This window comes from Sarcophilus harrisii, chromosome 2 (genome assembly GCF_902635505.1).
Source record: "Sarcophilus harrisii chromosome 2, mSarHar1.11, whole genome shotgun sequence".
NCBI lineage: Eukaryota > Metazoa > Chordata > Mammalia > Dasyuromorphia > Dasyuridae > Sarcophilus > Sarcophilus harrisii.
Genome location: NC_045427.1, coordinates 552774270 through 552781545, shown reverse-complemented (window position 1 = coordinate 552781545; position 7276 = coordinate 552774270). Strand labels below are relative to the sequence as shown.

At 42.4% G+C, this 7276-nt stretch overlaps 1 pseudogene; it reads left to right on the top strand.

Moving 5' to 3' along the window:
* Positions 1-1045: 1045 nt before the first annotated feature.
* On the top strand, positions 1046-2652 carry LOC100913306 (annotated as a pseudogene).
* The last annotated feature ends 4624 nt before the right edge of the window (positions 2653-7276 follow it).

The following is a 7276-nucleotide window of genomic DNA, read 5'->3' as shown; positions in this document are numbered from 1 at the left end:
ATATATTTTGTACATAGGAGTGCCCATAGTTGGCTTCACTGATTTCTATAAGCATAGTTACATAGTTACATATATATATATATATATATATATATATATATATGTATATATATATATATGGACTTATGGGGAAAATGAATGTGGATTTAACTCTCAACTATTGTGGATGAACACTGATTGTAGGAAATATTAGTGAATGCTATTATTATTTACAATGATTTGGTGAGGCAATGGTATATTGAGGGGTATTGTTGGAATCTTTACAAAGTGTTAAGCCATTGGAGTTGATTTGATCTTAGAAAGAGATATTTTGGGCCAGAACTTGAAACAAGGTACTAGGTGGAACTGATAGAAACAATGCTTGTGTTCACACCTCTAGAGAGCTTATAAGTATCTAAGTACTCAATGGAGTTCACACTTTTGGGAGTACTTTCCCCCTCTGTGTACATATAATTTATCTTTATTTTTCCTAAGACTATCAGGGGAAACGCTTCTGCAGAGATCAAAATTAAAAGGACATTTTGGGTAGTCAATTGGAAGGATTGTGATTTGTTTTTGTCATTGAGGTTATGTGAACAGCCCTCCCTCTGAGTCAGTGGCAGGCTTGCCTTTCCCTGGGGCCCATGGCTCTGGCTTTATCTCTCAGGGCTTAGTAGGGCTTAGTCCGAATTCACACCTTCCTTAGGTCCAGAGAGCACTCTGGGAGATAACCCAGAATCCCTCTCCCTCCAGAGGGTGGAGTTAACCTTTGGAAGATCACATATATAGGGAGCTTTTGAAGCTTGAGGTTAGTTCTTCTTGTAGGACTGACTGGGGTTAGTTACTTGAGGAATTACTAGAAACTTTGGGAGCTTGAGAGAGATTTACTTGGTGTCGGAGAGAGCTCTTGGAACCCACAAGCCCTATCTTCGAGGCAAGAGATTCATTGCATCTTCTGCCTTGGTGCTGGCTGGAGGCTGAAGAAAGCAGAGGCAGAAGCCAAGGACAAAACTACAAGATCCCTTGGAGCCAGGCAGAGAGATAGGCCTCAACTAACGGGGCTAATTTGGAAAGAAAAATAAACGTTTACACTTTTATCAGCTGGCTGCGATTTAGACTAAGGCTGCCTCCAGAAAACCATCACATTTTGGCACCCTGAACGTGGGACTGACAGGACCCTCAGCTGATTTCAGTAGAAAAGCCTCTGATCCTGATTTAAGTGGAAAAGCCTGTGACCCTGATCAAGTGGAAAAGTCTCCTCAACTCAGAAATTAGAGCGTCAGTGTCTTCCTGACAGAAGTTCCCTTTTATCCACTATGGAGTTGGAACAAGAAAAAATCAGCCTGAGCAAAGAGTTGAATCCAGATTCAGCCTCTTTCCGCTGTTCAGCATGTCATGGAGATGAGGACTGGAGCTATGGGAATCCCATCCAGGGTCAAGCCAAGTCTCCGACTTTGTCTGCCTCACCTGCCCTGGGAAACATGAAAGAGTTCAGGAGGACCCGTTCTTTGCATGGGCCGTGCCCAGTGACCACTTTTGGACCAAAGACTTGTATGCTGCAGAACCCGAAGACTATCATGCACATTCAGGATCCAGCAAGTCAGCGGTTGACATGGAACAAATCTCCAAAGAGTGTCCTTGTAATAATAAAGATACGAGATGCCAGTCTCCTGCAGCCTTTTAAAGCCCTCTGTGCGTATCTTATGGAGGAAAACAACATGATTGTTTATGTGGAAAAAAAAGTTCTAGAAGACCCTGCCATAGTGAATTATGAAAATTTTGGAACCATGAAGAAGAAATTTTGCACCTTCAGGGAAGATTACAACGACATCTCCAATCAGATAGACTTCATTATCTGCCTGGGAGGCGATGGGACCTTGCTTTACGCTTCTTCACTTTTCCAGGGTAGCGTGCCTCCAGTTATGGCCTTCCACCTGGGATCCCTCGGCTTTCTCACCCCATTCAACTTTGAGAACTTCCAGTCCCAAGTGACTCAGGTGATCGAAGGAAACGCTGCCATTGTTCTCCGAAGCAGGCTCAAGGTCAAGGTGGTCAAGGAGTTCCGGGAAAAGAAAGCCATGCTGCAGAATGGCATTGAAGAGAATGGGGTGCTGCCCACCGGCCTAAAGGAAAGCAACAGGCTGATGATGCACTACCAGGTTCTGAACGAGGTGGTGATCGATCGGGGCCCCTCCTCATACCTTTCGAATATAGATGTTTATCTGGACGGACACCTGATAACCACAGTCCAAGGGGATGGAGTGATCGTGTCCACGCCCACGGGGAGTACAGCGTACGCTGCTGCTGCCGGAGCCTCCATGATTCACCCCAACGTCCCTGCCATCATGATCACGCCCATCTGCCCCCACTCGCTATCCTTCCGGCCCATTGTCGTGCCCGCCAGCGCGGAGCTCAAGATCACACTGTCACCTGAAGCTCGGAACACAGCGTGGGTTTCATTTGATGGGCGGAGGAGACAAGAAATCTGCCATGGAGACAGTATCAGCATCACTACCTCTTGTTACCCTCTCCCCTCCATCTGTTTCCGGGACCCGGTGAGTGACTGGTTTGAGAGCTTGGCCAAGTGTCTGCACTGGAACGTCCGGAAAAAGCAGAACCACTTCACCAAGGAGGAAGAGGAGTTCTAGGGGGCCAGCAACGCCCCGCCATGGCCACGGGGGGGGGTGGGTGGGGGGGGAGGGAACCGTGTGCGAATCCTTTCAATGTGTTCTTTTATCATCAGCCCCCCAGCTCCTGGAACTGGACCAATCTGGTGCGTCTGTGTCTGTAAATATATATAGAGATATAATATATCTATTTTTGAATATGGTGATGTACTTCATATCAGTTGTCTGATCTGCTGATGACCAGATATCATGTTATTTCCTATCCACTGGCCAAAGGAAAGAATTAAAAATTTGTTTTTTTGTCAACCAAATTGACTTTGTTTAATGTTTTGGATTCAGTTTCCTTTTGTGTTTTCTAAAATAAGAAAAATTAGAAACAAGTCAGCATTTCTAAAAGACAGCACCAATCCACCAGCTCATTTGTAGTTTCCAATTCAGAGCGATTTTCTACGCTGAAATAAAAAATGTGACATTAAGATAGTCTGTATCCTTCCTATTTGTGATTACACGTGTATGGAGTTTTCATAGATTGGCCTATTTCAAATTCAAAGGGGACACCGATGACTTCGGTCCTTTGGACTCTTAAAACAAAAAAACCTGTTCTTTGATGTTTGAATAAATGGATCACAGCCAAATGTCTTCCTTCAGCAGATGATTCTTTTTTTTTTTTTTTTTGTTTAGTGACCTTTGTATTCTATTTTTTTTTTTATTTAATAGCCTTTTATTTACAGGATATATACATGGGTAACTTTACAGCATTAACAATTGCCAAACCTCTTGTTCCAATTTTTCACCTCTTACCCCCTGCACCCCCTCCCCTAGATGGCAGGATGACCAGTAGATGTTAAATATATTAAAATATAAATTAGATACACAATAAGTATGCATGACCAAAATGTTATTTCAGCAGATGATTCTAAATACTTTTCCCCTCTGTGTACATGTAATTTATCTTTATTTTTCCTAAGACTATCAGGGGAAATGCTTCTGCAGAGATCAAAATTAAAAGGACATTTTGGGTAGTCATTTGGAAGAATAGTGATTTGTTTTTGTCATTGAGATTATGTGAACAGCCCTCCCTCTGAGTCAGTGGCGGCCTTGCCTTTCCCTGGCACCCATGGCTCTTGCTGCTGGTGCTCCCCCCTTCCCACAGGCCCCCATGGATCCCTTGACCAGCATCAGAGAGAGTTTTCTTTTTTCTTCCCTACTTAACTGCCTTGGCCCACGAGGCAGAGTATGTGGATCCTGGAAGAAAAGAGATAAGGGCAAGAGAGAGGGGACGCGCAGAAGGGTGGCAAGACAAAACCATCTGATCAAGCCTCCGTTTAATGAGTTCAATAGTACAGGTATATATAGCAGCAGGGTAGTACAAACTTAGTACAGGGTGGGGGTCCTAGACAAAGGATTGGTTTCCCTCCCAAGAATGAGCTGATCAGGTGTCTTTGGTCTCTTAGGAAGCTCCAGGATGTGATTAGGAGATGTCTAGATATCTGCCTATTCAAGGTTAAGGTGGTCTTTGGTCATGTAGGAAACTCCCATGATGTGATTCAGAGATTCCTATTCAAGGTTAGGGCAGTCTTTTGGAATGTGGCCTTATGTGGCCTTAGATTAGTGCCGGCTCCCCACACTTAACTCTAGTAAAGGAGAAAAGAAATCCAAGCAGAGCTTGGATCCATAGGCGCCCGGAGTTCTGGCTCCTGGAGGCCTCTCCCGTCAGTCTCCATATAATTCTTTTGCGAATCTCATTGGCATTTTCCTTAGCCAGATGTCTCGTCATTATTTCTGTAGCAGCATTATCTCCAATGGTTCTGTTTGCAAATGTCCCACAAAATCTGCAAAAAGTTCATTACTACTACATACCCCTAATAGACAGTCTGATAACAGTTGCCCAGATTCTGAGTTCAAGCAGCAGAGTCCAGGAATATTTTGGACTGCAGCTATGACAGATGTCCGACCTATGCTCACTATTTATGTGAATGGAATACCGTTAAAAGGATTAGTAGTCATGGGTGCAGATCGTACTGTCATTAGAGGTGCCAGCTGGCCCAGTCACTGGTCAAAGATTAAGGCAGACACCTACATGTCTGGTGTAGGAGGATCAATAGCAGCAGAAGTTAGTGCTGCCCCTATGAAATGGACATTTGAAAATGAAACAGGAGTTTTTACTCCTTTTGTGGTTGAAAAAATCCCCATCAATCTGTGGGGAAGAGACATTTTACAGCAGATAGGATTACAATTAAGTACTTTGGCTTTTTAGGCAGGACTGCTGTTGAAGGCCTGCCAACATACCCACACATACTCTCACCTGTTCCTATTCAGTGGAAAACTGATAGACCAGTGTGGGTAGAACAATGGCCCTTAACAAGAGATAAAATTCTGGCCTTAGTAGATATAGTGCAAGAGCAACTTGACCAAGGACATCGACAGCCTTCTCTAAGTCCTTGGAATTCTCCAGTATTTATTATAAAAAAGAAATCTGGAAAATGGAGGATGTTAATGGATTTAAGAAAAGTAAATGAACATATGGAAACTATGGGAACTCTTCAGCCTGGATTTCCATCTCCTACTCAGTTGCCTAGAGAATGGCCTCTTTGGGTTATAGACATCAAGGATTGTTTCTATTCTATCCCTCTAGATAAGGAGGATATGAAAAGATTTGCCTTTTCAGTGCCCATTGTTAATTTAGCTGAGCCTTATAAAAGATATGAATGGATAGTTTTGCCACAGGGAATGAAAAATAGCCCTACTTTGTGCCAAATGTATGTTGCTGCTGCTCTTACTCCAGTGAGAAAAGCATTTCCAAAGGTAATATTGTTGCATTATATGGATGATATTTTGAGGTGTGCACCTAAAGAACAAATGTTAGAAGCATGTCTACAAAAGACCATAGAAACACTAAGAAACTACAAACTTCATCTCGCTACAGAAAAGTTCAAAGGCATGCTCCTTTTCAATATTTAGGATATGAAATATATCCTAAGGCACTTACATTACAAAAACTGTCTTTAAGAACAGAGAAGTTAAATACCTTGGATGATTTCCAAAAATTAATAGGAGGTATCCAATGGATGCGTCCAGTGCTCGGCTTAGCTACCAATCAATTGCAACCCCTATATGACATTTTAAGGGGAGACACTGCTTTAAATTCACCACGCCAGCTTACAAAAGAAGCTCGAGGGATTTTGAGAGAAGTTGAACTGGCTTTATCCAATGTGGTTGAAAGAGTCACTCTAAAATCCTTGGAAATATCAGTTTTAGCTACGAAAGAGGCTCCCACAGCAGTCCTTCATCAAGGAGACAGTGTGATAGAGTGGGTGAACCTCCTGGCACAACCAGAACAAAGCCTTACTTCTTACCCAGTGCTTGTGGCTAGAATTTTATTAAAGGCCATTAAGAGAGCAATACAATTATCTGGGACAAGACCTGACAAGATAGACACCTTTTATACTAACGCACAAATTAATGTATGCTGCGAGACCATCCCAGAGTGGCAAATTTTATTGGCCACAGCTCCAAATTTTGCACATGGGTCTCCATTAAAGATGACCAGACTATTACATAATTAGCAATGGATTTTTGAGGAGAAGGTTTCTAAGGTTCCTCTTAAAGGACCTACCATCTTTGCAGACACATCTAAACAAAATATTTGTGCTGTATACTCTTATGATTTAACAATAAAAAGAGTAGTCAGAACTCCTTTTCAGTTCACCCAGCAGAACGAATTATATGCAATGATGTTAGCTCTCACTTATTACCCAGGCGATATAAATATAATATCTGATTCAGCCTATTCAGTAGGTGTGGTACAAAGAATTGCCACAGCTCAAATAAAATTTGCAGCTTCTAATATATATCAGCTCTTCAAGGAACTTCAAGAGCAAGTGAGAAAGCATCCAGGCAAGATTATATCTTGCATGTCCACTCACATACTGGACTTCCAGGTCCTATTTTCAATGGAAATTCAAAGGCAGATAGCCTTTTAACTATGGTAGCTAGTACTCCTTTGTTTCAGGAGGCACAGGAATACCATTTTAAATACCATCAGGCTGCTCGAGCTTTACGTTTACAATTTGGGATAACAAAAGAGGAAGCTAGGAGCATAGTAAAAAGCTGTACAGCTTGCCTTCCTTTCCACCCTCCTACACTCCCCCCAGGGAAGAATCCTCATTGTTTGAGACCCAATGAAATCTGGCAAATGGATGTGACCCATTATAAATCTTTTGGTCGTCTGTCTTTTATCCACGTTGTGGTAGACACCTTTTCAGGATTCACTTATGGAATACCAGCAGCAAAAGAGAGAGCCCGAGTGGTCACTGAATTCCTCATACAAGCATTTGCAATTATGAGTGTGCCACAAGAAATAAAAACAGATAATGGACCTGCATATACCTCCAAACATTTTGAACACTTTTATGCACAGTATAAGATTTCACACACCACGGGCATACCCTTTAATCCTCAAGGTCAAGCAATCGTAGAAAGAAGAAACAGAGACATTAAGACACTCCTCCAAAAACAAAAGAAAGGGGGGGCCCACGGGTAACCCTAAAGAACTTCTAAATTTTGTCCTCTATACCATTAATTTTTAAATTTTTGATAAAGATGCACTGGCTCCAGCAGACAGGTTTTATAACCCACCAGAAGAGCAGTGTCCAGTGTGAGCAGCTCCA